The following is a 12,048-nucleotide window of genomic DNA, read 5'->3' as shown; positions in this document are numbered from 1 at the left end:
CTTTCCCGTCCAGAATTTCCTCCCAAGTCCATTCCTGTTTCTCCTGGGCACACTGCTTGGTCCTTTGGTGGTGGGAGATTCTGTCACAGTTGCCGAAAGTAGGAGCGGACCAAAGTGCAGCGTGTGTGTCGTTCCGTATTTTATTTACACTGTGAAACTATGCAATACATATAAATAAACTGAATAACAAAAACAACAAGCCGTGACACAGAGTTAACATACACATACTCAAAAACAATCTCCCACAAACCCAGGTGGAAAAAAAACCTACCTAAGTATGATCTCCAATTACCTACTCTACCATAGAAAATAACATCTTTCTATGGTCAGGACGTGACAGACATGAATAAGTATATTTCATATTTTCACGTTTATAAGTCAGAACCCATCAATACAGTGTCAAGTTACTTTTCAGTGTGTTCCCAAAAATAAAAAATGGACATCCACATAAGTAGCACTTTGTGTGAGTGCACACGTGAAGAAAACGCCATGCTTGTTAAAACTTCTTAAGGCTAGGGGGCAGTATTCGGAAGTTTAGATGACTGAGGTGCCCAAAATAAACTGCCTGTTACTCAGGCCCAGAAGCTAGGATATGCAAATGCATGGTAGTATTGGATAGAAAACACTCTAAAGTTTCTAAAACTGTTAAAATAATGTCTGTGAGTATAACAGAACTGATTTGGCAGGCGAAGCCCCGAGGACTATCCATCCAGGATTTATATTTTTAGGTCATTGGACTTTCCAGTGCTTTTCTACAGGAAAGCCTAATTATTAGGACCCAGATTGCAGTTCCTATGGCTTCCACTAGTCAACAGTCTTTAGAAATTGTTCAATGTTTTTTTTTTTTAAATGAAGAAGTATTTGTATTCTTTCTAAGTGTCACTCAGAAGGACTCTAGTGTTTTGGTGGGCGTGAATGAGAGCGCGCTCCTCATTGTTTTTCTCCGGTATTGAAAACAGTTTATTCTTACATTGTATCGATTATTTACATATTAGGGTACCTGAGGTTGGATTAGAAACATTGTTTGAAATGTTTAGACCAAGTTTACAAGTAACTTATTAGGTCCTTTGTAGGCATGTTGGGCGAGTTGGAACAGGTGTATTTCTGAATCAAACGTGCCAAATAAACTGACATTTTTGGGATATAAAGGACTTTATCAAACCAAACGACCATTCATTGTGTAACTGGGACCTTTGGGATTGCAAAAAGATGAAGATCTTCAGATTTATTTTATCGCTATTTCTGACTTTCGTGATGCATCTGCTTGGTTGGAAAATGTTTTTAATGCTTTTGTATGCGGGGCGCTGTCCTCAGATAATCGCATGGTATGCTTTCGCCGTAAAGCATTTATGAAATCTGACAAAGCAGCTGGATTAAGAAGAAGTTAAGCTTTTAAATGATGTAAGACACTTGTATCTTCATGAATGTTTAATATTACGAATTTAGTATTTTTGAAATCGATCCCGGTAATGGGATTTTAGCCGTAAGGGATCCCTAAAAAGTTGGTTAGAGCTAACACTATAAATGACCTAACTGTTAAATGAGACTGTTTTCAACACATCAACTGTTTTTAGACAGTTTATTTTTAACCAAGCAAGACAAATTAATGTTCATTGGGCTCTCGAGTGGCGCAGCAGTCTAAGTCACTGCAGCTCAGTGCTAGAGGCATCACTACAGACCCTGTTTTGATTCCAGGCTGTATCACAAACGGCCGTAATGGGAGTCCCGTAGGGTGGTGCACAATTGGCCCAGTGCCGTTAGGGTTTGGGGGGGTAGGTTGTCATTGTAAATAAGAATTTGTTCTTAACTGATCTTGTCTAGGTAAATAAAAATAAAATGAGAGAATGAACAACCAAAACATTGTGCAGCGAAGGTGTCCTGTCATCAACAGACTGTCCAGTTAAATAGAGTTAACATGTTTATAATCAAGTTGACATGTTTATAATAAGGTTTGTAGTCTAACGGTTACAGTCACCGCCTTTGAAACTGAAGGTCCTGGGATTGCCTCTCAGAGGATACATTTTGACCATTCTCTTTAGTGTATAGTTTTGACACAGAATGCTTAATTGCATTTATTAGGTGGCTCTTAAAAGAGCCTTTGGGTTCGTGGAGTTGCAGGCAAGTGAGAGTGGTGGTGTGTACTACTGCGTGCGTCTTGCTAGAACGGAGGAGAGACCAGCTCTCAGATTATCAAGGAAAAAAGAGGTCGTTGCCCTCATCCATGAGATGCACGCCATACAGTACTGACCAGGGACACTTATGGCAGATTGTGGGCATGCTCCTGCAAGCTGGCCCATGTGGAAATGACAAACAACTTTTGCCAATTCAAAAGCATGCAGTACACATGGTACATCGCACATTATAAATACTTAAAATGTATGTTCTAAGCCAAGTCTGTGAATACTCTCACCTGTTTTCTTATTTATACTGCCATTTACAAATGAGGACATGTGTGCTCTTTTACTAAGATGGACAGGTGTGTACAGTACATCATTACTTAGGACATTTGTAGCTGAAGTTTTTAGAGCACCTATCCATTTTCATATTTGTAAATATGACTATATTTTTCTTAAGTGTTTTGAACTTGTTTCTCAGCAGTTTGTCATTTGTTGCAGTGTTTATATCAGGAGTTATCAAAATTGCTCTTGACGATCCATAGCGTTGTGCAGGCTTTTCTGTTCAAGCCCAGTGCTACCACACCTGATTCTACTACTCAGCTGTTCATCAAGACCTCAGCTGTTCATCAAGGCCATGAATAGTAGAATCAGGTGTGATAGAACTGGGCTTGAACAAAAAAGCCTGTATAAACCTGTAGCTTGTCAAAATCAATTGTGACCATACATGAATTGTATTTACAATGTTGAGTATATCTGATGAACGTACATTTGGTTGTAAATGATATATTTAGTGATAATTCACTTTTGTTTACAGGTAATGTCATTCTAGGCTTTTCTTCAGTAAACTACAAGGTACATTTTCATGTAAATAGTTAATGGTTACATGTTTATTATTTGTGTATTCTCCAGGAGCTTGATCGTGTGTCTTGAGAGATCAAGAAAGTTGGCTTAAATGAGTTTCTTTTTTTTTTGCTTCCCTCTGGAAGATCATATGTCAATATTAAATAAATACTAAGAACTACATTATTTCTGTTGCCATTTAATATTATTGTTTACCTTTATTTAACTTTTTTTGTTCAGTTTCAGATCAATGATATTTTCACTTAAAACAATTTTTTTATTTTTTATTCTCTGTCCATTTTCTACATTTTCTGTACATTCTCTGGTTCTCTGTCCATTCTCTGTCCATTCTCTGATTCTCTGTTCATTATAAATAACATCCTAGGATTTCCTGGAGCTAATATTTTAGATGAAGAGTCTTGTTTTCCTGTTCTGATCAATCAATCAAATTTATTCAGGTTGTTTATGATAGGATGAGATGATTGGTGGGTGATTGGTATGTCCATATTTGGGAGATGTTATTCTAGTGTCCGGTTAAATTTGAATGTCTATTTTGCAGATAATATATTATAATATGATATTTGTACTTGTTGTTGGCAGTTGATGTCAATTTCAAGGAATTTACCCTGTTGTTTTATGTTGACATATTGCTAAGTCTACCTTTATGTTCCCCTTCGTCTGCAACAGGTGTTCACAGAGACTAGAGGGCGGGGTGGGGTACTGTGCAAACAGACTATGTACACATCCTATTCTACTGCATAGTCTCTCTATCATCATCATACCATACTGCTTCCTCTGGACAGGAAATGACAACCTTAAATGTGCATGTCACAAAGATGATGTATCTGAGTGTCTGATTTCCTTCTCTACTCCCACTTTCTTTGTCTTTTGCTCTGTCACTTATTTAAAATACCTCATAACAGTAAAAAAATAAGTCAGGACATAGTATAGTTTAGTGTGTTCCCATGTCTCAACTGTCACAAACAAAGAATGTCATCTAAGCGTTTATGTACAACATTACATGAAAGAGAACAAAACAATGATTTATTATCTGTTTCTTCTCTGAAAACACCCACCCACCCACCACTTGCCCAGCCCCAGTACATCACTCTGACGCATACAGGGTCTTCCTTTGCCTCTCCGCATAAATATGTGACATTACTCCCAGAGGAAGCCACAGCCTGCCACTGACTAGCATCGATCCAACCACCAGAGATATTACACCCATGCCTCGCTTCACCCCAAGATATATTGTTCCCATCAGTGCTACCATTTAATGCCAGGGAGCAGAGTCTGAAATGTCACTGGGCACGTAATTGGGAAGAAAGAGGAAGCCGTGTATATCAGTCACGACCTGTGATCAGATTAAGACCAGAGGGAGGAGAGCCGTGACGGGAGGTAAAGAACAAGATCTGTCATACAGAATTTAACTAAAGTAGCTACATGGCAATTTTCCATTGACAATTTACCCTGGTGTTTAACCCAAAATACCTTTATTTTTTCATCTACGCAGAACGGCACCCATGTCTCACTGGCGCATGGTTACATTTGACGTGCCCTGACTTGGGGCAAAGCCCAGGCCCTGGGACCCCTTCAGCTTGTATTGACATAACAATGGCTAACTTTGAACTTGAACACCTCACAAAGCACCTGCCTTTCAGGGGCGAAAATCTGATATCAACTTTGGAGGGGACAATTACATGAAATCTTCTCAAGAGCAATTCCTGAGGGGGACACCAAAAGTAGTGCTGTAACACATAGCCTACATTGTAATATGGTAAATGTATATTGAGGAACCAAAGAAATAAGGTGTTTGCCGTACTCCTAACTACCGGTACCCAAAACTACACAACTAATCACAACAGCAATACCATTGCCTTTAACAAATCTTAGTTCAGTCACCAGTTTAAGTTGAGAGTGGGGGTATCCATGGCATTTTCCAATTATGTTCCTATTTTACAAGTCAAAAAAATTGAGAACCTTTCATAATGTTGCCAAACAAAGACTCAACAAACTTACCTGAGACTCCCTGTCTCTGCCAGTCTGTCCCTGCATATCTGTCCCCAACTCTGCTGTCTGTGTGCAATCTGTTGCCTGCTCTGCCTAATGACATCATTGTGAAACATTTCCATTAGAATTTAATTTCTTTCTTATGAACATTTTATCAACTAGTCTTTGAGATATTAGGCTACTAGGGTTCTTACTATGAGTTTTGGTGTATTGAAAAATACTCTGATGTCCGTCTTTTATTTTTCTGCCATTTTTCTACCTGGCTGGCTGGCTGGCTACACACACACACAGTGTGTAGGTTATTTACAGTAGGAGATGGGCTTCTATCATCTTCAATCTTTCTATTTGGGCTTCGATCTAAAAGGTAGCTAGCAAATGTGAAACGGATTAAAATGACAAGAGTTGACAGCTGTATGAGTTCACCATTTACACAACATATGCTGCAACTGTCACGAATTATGTCGTGGTGTTGCAGAGAAGACCAAAATGCAGCGGGTATATGGATACTCATTCTTTTAATTCACAAAAAAAGAGTAAGGCATCCACAGAAAAAACAAAACAATAAATGATACTCACAACTAACAACAGTGTGGCAGGCTCAACAAGCAGTGCTCACAAACAATCTCCCACAAAAGACAAACACACCCTACTATATGGGACTCTCAATCAAAGGCAAATAGACAACACCTGCCTTCAATTGAGAGTCCCAACCCCAATTAACCAAACATAGACATACAACCAGCTAGATCAACATAGAAATACATAAACAAGGAACAGTGCCCAAAAACCCCGGAATACATAAATCAAATCCCCTACAACAAACATACCACCCCGAACCACATAAACCAAATACCCTCTGCCACGTCCTGACCAAACTACAATGACAATTAACCCTTATACTGGCCAGGACGTGACAGCAACCTTTTGTAATTTTAATAGTTTGTTTCATATTGGCTGGCTTCCAACAATAGCTGAATTTGCAAAGCTAGCGAGCACCAATTCAGTTTCAGTGGTGTTTGCTATAATCTTTGCTACCCGGGTTACATAAAGGTGAAATAAAATAAATAAATAAAAGTTCCCTTGCGACAATTTAGCTTTTGCAACGAGACCATTAAATATATTTAAGACAATGGTAGAAGAGAGTGTAGTTCTGTTCAGTTTGGACTTCAGTTTATCGCTAACCTTATCACAGGGACTTTGAAGCACTAACTTACATCATCTGCATGCTGATCTTGGAATAAATTGACGATAGCAAAGATTCCATCTTTGACGACGGAATAGGTACTAGCTAGCTTAATAGTTAATATTTGCGCGCTAGCTCTGCATACTCAGCTAGTGTGTGTGCGCGATTGACTGGATGAACCTCACGTCAGTTACGTTCATTGAGTGCCTTTCAGACAGTAGACACGACCCCTCTGTTACCTTGCCAACTAAGGAACTGGCAGTGGATCAAACCATTGTGAGGCAAAGGGTGGGGGGGTCGCAATCTTTTGAAACTTAAAAACGCGCTATTAAGTGTCTATAATCAGCACAATTGCTTTCATTGCGTATTATTAATATTATTTAAATTACATAGTTATGTTTCAGTGATATATTGGGGGGTGACAAATCATATTTTTCCCAGAATGGGGGGGTCGGATTTCCGCCCCTGCTGCCTTTCATGATGCAGAAGTTGTTGATTCTACTCGTCCCAAGTCCATTGTGTCACACTCCTGATGGAAACACAACTAGACTAGAGCTAAAACACTGGCGACCCAATGGTGTGGGGGTAAGTCTCATTGGAAAAACCCTTACAGTGTAGAGACTAGTGTTCTCTATGCTGTTGTTTGTCCTACTACAGTGCAGATGCAACCTCTCTTCATCTCGCTCTCTTTCTCTCTTGCTCACTTCAATAAAATTATGTTCAAAGAGATTTTTTGGAATGGGAAACATATGTTTACATTTCCAAAGCAAGTGAAATATACAATAAACAAAAGTGAAATAAACAAAAATGAACAGCAAACATTACAGTCACAAAAGTTTCAAAGGAAAAAAGGCATTTCAAAAGTGATATTATGGCTATGTACAGTGTTGTAACGATGTGCAACTAGTTAAAACACCAGTCTCAACATCAACAGTGAAGAGGTGACTCCGGGATGCTGGCCTTCTAGAAAGAGTTCCTCTGTCCAGTGTCTGTGTTCTTTTGCCCATAATATTTTATTTTTATTGGCCAGTCTGAGATATGGCTGTTTCTTTGCAACTCTGCCTAGAAGGCCAGCATCCCGGAGTCGCCTCTTCACTGTTGACATTGAGACTGGTGTTTTACGGGTACTATTTATTAAAGCTGCCAGTTGAGGACTTGTGAGGCGTCTGTTTCTAAAACTAGACACTCTAATGTACTTGTCCTCTTGCTCAGGGGCCTCCCACTCCTCTTTCCATTCTGGTTAGAGCCAGTTTGCGCTGTTCTGTGAAGGGAGTAGTACACAGCGTTGTATGAGATCTTCAGTTTCTTGGCAATTTCATGGAATAGCCTTCATTTCTCAGAACAAGAATAAACTGACGAGTTTCATTAGAAAGTGCTTTGTTTCTGGCCATTTTGAGACTCGAATCGAACCCACAAATGCTGATGCTCCATATACTCAACTAGTCTAAAGAAGGCCAGTTTTATTGCTTCTTTAACCTCTCTTGGGTATGTGGGACGTGACCGTCCCACCTGCGGGACACACTATTCAACAGCCAGTGAAATAGCAGGGCGCAAAATTCAAAACAACACAAATCTCATAATTCAAAATTCTCAAACATACAACTATTATATCCCATTTTAAAGATACACTTCACTTTAATCCAACCACATTGTCCGATTTCAAAAAAGCTTTACGGCGAAAGCATAGCATTAGATTATGTTAGAACATCACCTTGACAAGAAAAACCACACAGCCATTTTCCAAGCAAGGAGAGGCGTCACAAAAACCAGAATTACAGCTAAAATGAATCACTAACCTTTGATGATCTTCATCAGATGGCACTCATAGGACTTCATGTTACACAATACATGTATGTTTTGCTCGATAAAGCTCATATTTATATCCAAAAACCCCATTTTACATTGGCGTGTAATGTTCAGAAATGTTTTGCCTCCCAAAACTTCTGGTGAATGAGCACATCAATTTACAGAAATACTCATCATAAATGTTGAAAAAATATTAAACTGCTATTCAAAGAATTATAGATACACCTCTCCTTAATGCAACCGCTGTGTCAGATTTCACAGCGAAAGCACACTTTGCAATAATCTGAATACAGCGTTCAGACACGAAACCAAACCCGCCATTTTGTGGAGTCAATATAACTCAGAAATAATATTCTAAATATTCACTTACCATTGATGATCTTCATCAGAATGCACTTCCAGGAATTCCAGGTCCACAATAAATGTTTGTTTTGTTCGATAAAGTCCATCATTTATGTCCAAATACCTCCTTTTTGTTCGCGTGTTCAGTCCACTACTCCAAATGCAGGAAGCTCGCAAAAATGTCACGACGAAAAGTCCAAAAAAGTTTGATTTACGTTCGGAGAAATATGTAAAATGATGTATAGCATCAATCTTTAGGATGTTTTTAACATAAATCTTCAGTAATATTCCAACCGGACAATTCCAATGTCTTCAGAAAAGAAAAGGAACACAGCTCACACTCACGTGAGCGCACACCTCTGAGCTCATGTCATTTCCTCACTCATCAACTTCCTGGCCCTCTTGTTCGCTTCAAATTCACAGTAGAAGCATGAAACAACATTCTAAAGACTGTTGACATCTAGTGGAAGCCTTAGGAAGTGCAAAATGAACCCTAAGTCACTGTATAGGCAATCACTTGAAAAAACTACAACCCTCAGATTTCCCACTTCCTGGTTGGATTTTTCTCAAGTTTTTGCCTGCCATATGAGTTCTGTTATACTCACAGACATCATTCTGACAGTTTTAGAAACTTCAGATTGTTTTCTATCCAAATACTAATAATATGCATATCCTACCTTCTGAGCCTCAGTAGCAGGCAGTTTATTTTGGGCACGCCTTTCATCCGGTCGTCAAAATACTGCCCCCTACCCTAGAGAAGTTATTCAGAACAACAGTTTTCAGCTGTGCTAACATAATTGCAAAATGTTTTTCTAAGGATCAATTAGCCTTTTAAAATTATAAACTTGGATTAGCTAACACTACGTGCAATAGGAACACAGGAGTGCTGGTTGCTGATAATGGGCCTCTGTACACATATTCCATTAAAAAAATCTGCCATTTCCAGCTACATTAGTCATTTACAACATTAGCAATGTCTACACTGTATTTCTGATCAATTCGATGTTATTTTAATGGACAGCAAATTTGCTTTTCTTTCAAAAACAAGGACCCCAAACTTTTGAACGGTAGTGTACCTACGGTGCTGATGTTTAGGCCAAGTTATATACAGTTTTTGTGTGCTCTAGGGCAACGGTATCTAGGTGGAATTTGTGTTAGTGGTCCTGGCAAATGGACCTTTTTTGGAACACCAGGTCTAACAGAATCTGTGCAAAATATCCAGGTGTGGGCCCTCCAAGCATTGGAGAGCCGGCTACAATTTCCATTTCATCCCCCTGAAAAGGTAGAACAAATATTACAACAAATGTTATGGCTGAACTCAAATGTGCTGGTTGATAAATTACCTGTATTTATGGGAAAGATGTTTGAAAAGGGTATTTTGTTCTTAAATTATATTGTAAATTGGAATGGTAGAGTTATGTATTTCATGGAGTTATCAGAATTGTACAGGAAAGTCTGCTCAATCCAAGAGTACAAACAATTGATTACAGCATTACCCCAAAAATAGAGGAGGCAGGTGGCAGCGGGAAGAGGTAGGGAACTGGTCTGTCTGCCCAATATAAAGGATAAAAACTGTCAGAGGAATAAAAATAGCATAAATAGGAAAGTATACCAGTTTAATTTGAGGACCAGTATGTTGACAACTGTGCCATACAGATTGCAAAATAGTTGGGAAGAGATTTTTGATGGTATGAGTTGATATTTAAAATGACGCAAGATTCAAGACTTCGTGCTGAGGATACAGAATCAATAGACCATTTATGTTGGTATTGCCCTCAGGTAGCCTGTTTCTGGTCTCAGGTTCAGGAATGGCTGAAAATGCATAACATGGATCTAAATTTAGAAATACTAGAAATAGTACTGTTGGGAGATCTGGAGAGACCAGGCCAGTCAATTACTAATATACTAATACTCTTTGTAAAAGTATTTATCTTCAACTCGCAATCTGTGGATTCGATTAGATAGATTGAAATTGTACGTTAAACATCACAGCATAGTTGAAAGATATATGTTGTGTAGAAATCCGAAGAGGGTGGCCAGCAGAGATAGGTGGGATGGGCTAAGGGAAGCTGAGGGTTGGGATGTGGAATTGGAGATAAGTGGGAGTGGAGTTGCTGGGCGGGAGATAGAATGATGGTCAAAGATAAAGTATAAAAAATAAAGTCAAAATAAAACATAACAAAAAGTAAGTTTGAATGACACTGAGAGGCAGTGTTTTAACAGCTAATGCTGGTTTGCCTGAGGCTGATGCCGTGCAGGTGTTTTTACACACATGTATTGTGTAACATTAACCTTTATTTAACTAGGCAAGTCAGTTAAGAACAAATTCTTATTTACAATGAATGCCTACCCCGGCCAAACCCTGTCCACGCTGAGCCAAGTGTGCACCGCCCTATGGGACTCCCAATCATGGTCGGTTGTGATACAGCCTGGAATCAAACCAGGGTATGTAGTGATGCCTCTAGCACTGAGATGCAATGCCTTAGACCGCTGCGCCACTCAGGAGCCCTAAATCAACGCAGAAAAAAAACAGACACTTGATCATTTCAAACCCTTCCAATTAGTATGGTAATACTATAATCATAATAAAGGTTCTATTTATTTTAATAGGAGTGAGTATCAAAAATACACACACATATACAAGGGATCTGTAGATTCAGAGTTGAATAAATCTCTCAATGTTAACCATTTTGTCACGACTTCAGCCGAAGTCGGTTCCTCTCCTTGTTCGGGCGGCACTCGGCGTTGTCAGTCTACTAGCCATCGCCGATCCACTTTTCATTTCTCGCACCACTGAGGATATGAAGACAGCAGGAGCAGACAACCCCATATTAGGGGTCGAGGAGCACGTCCAGCAGCATGCGGCCATGCTGCAACATCTCGGCACCGCCATGGATCGCGTCCTGCAGACAATGGATCGCTGGGAGAGAAGAGGAGTACCTCCAGCGCCTCCGCCTACACCACCAATGGCACCACTACCCACGCCTCCTTCACCTGGTCCCGGTGGGATTTGGCTCACTCTTCCGAGAGGAGTATGATGGGACGGCTTCAGGATGTCAGGGGTTCCTACTCCAGCTGGAGCTTTACCTGGTAACCATTCACCCGGCTCCCTCGGGCCGTGAGAGCGTGTCCGCCCTTGTCTCCTGCCTCTCAGGGAAAGCCCTGGAGTGAGCCAACACCGTATGAGGGGAAGGAGAAGCGGTGTTGGACCAATTCGAGGAGTTCAGCCGCCGCTTCCGGGTAGTTTTTGACCACCCACCTGAGGGTAGAGTGGTGTGTGAATGGCTTTTTCACCTTAGGCAGGAGACGAGGAGTGCACAGGAGTTTGCATTGGACTTTCGGACCCTGGCCGCCAGCGCGGGATGGAACGACAGGGCCCTGATCGATCATTACCGTTGTAGTTTGCGTGAGGACGTCCGTAGGGAGTTGGCCTGCAGGGACATCACCCTCACCTTTGACCAGCTGGTGGACATGTCCATCCGGTTGGATAACCTGCTGGCTACCCGCGGACGTCCAGATCGGGGTCTGTTGGTTCCATCCCCCAGCACCACCGCTGCATCGTCCATGGAGCTGGGAGGTGCTGCACTTAGGGCGATCGGAGGAGGGGCCGTTCCATGCACCATCTGTGGCCGCAGAGGGCACACTGCCGGTCGGTGCTGGGGAGGTTCCTCTGGGAGTCGAGGCAGCAGGCATGGCACTCTCGTGTCACCCCAGGTGAGTCGGCACCAGGCTCACCCAGAGCCCCCCGTT

The sequence above is a fragment of the Salmo salar genome, chromosome 10 (genome assembly GCF_965601325.2).
Source record: "Salmo salar chromosome 10, fSalSal1, whole genome shotgun sequence".
NCBI classification, from domain to species: Eukaryota; Metazoa; Chordata; class Actinopteri; order Salmoniformes; family Salmonidae; genus Salmo; species Salmo salar.
The sequence above is the reverse complement of the archived record's forward strand: the minus strand, read 5'-3'. Positions refer to the sequence as shown.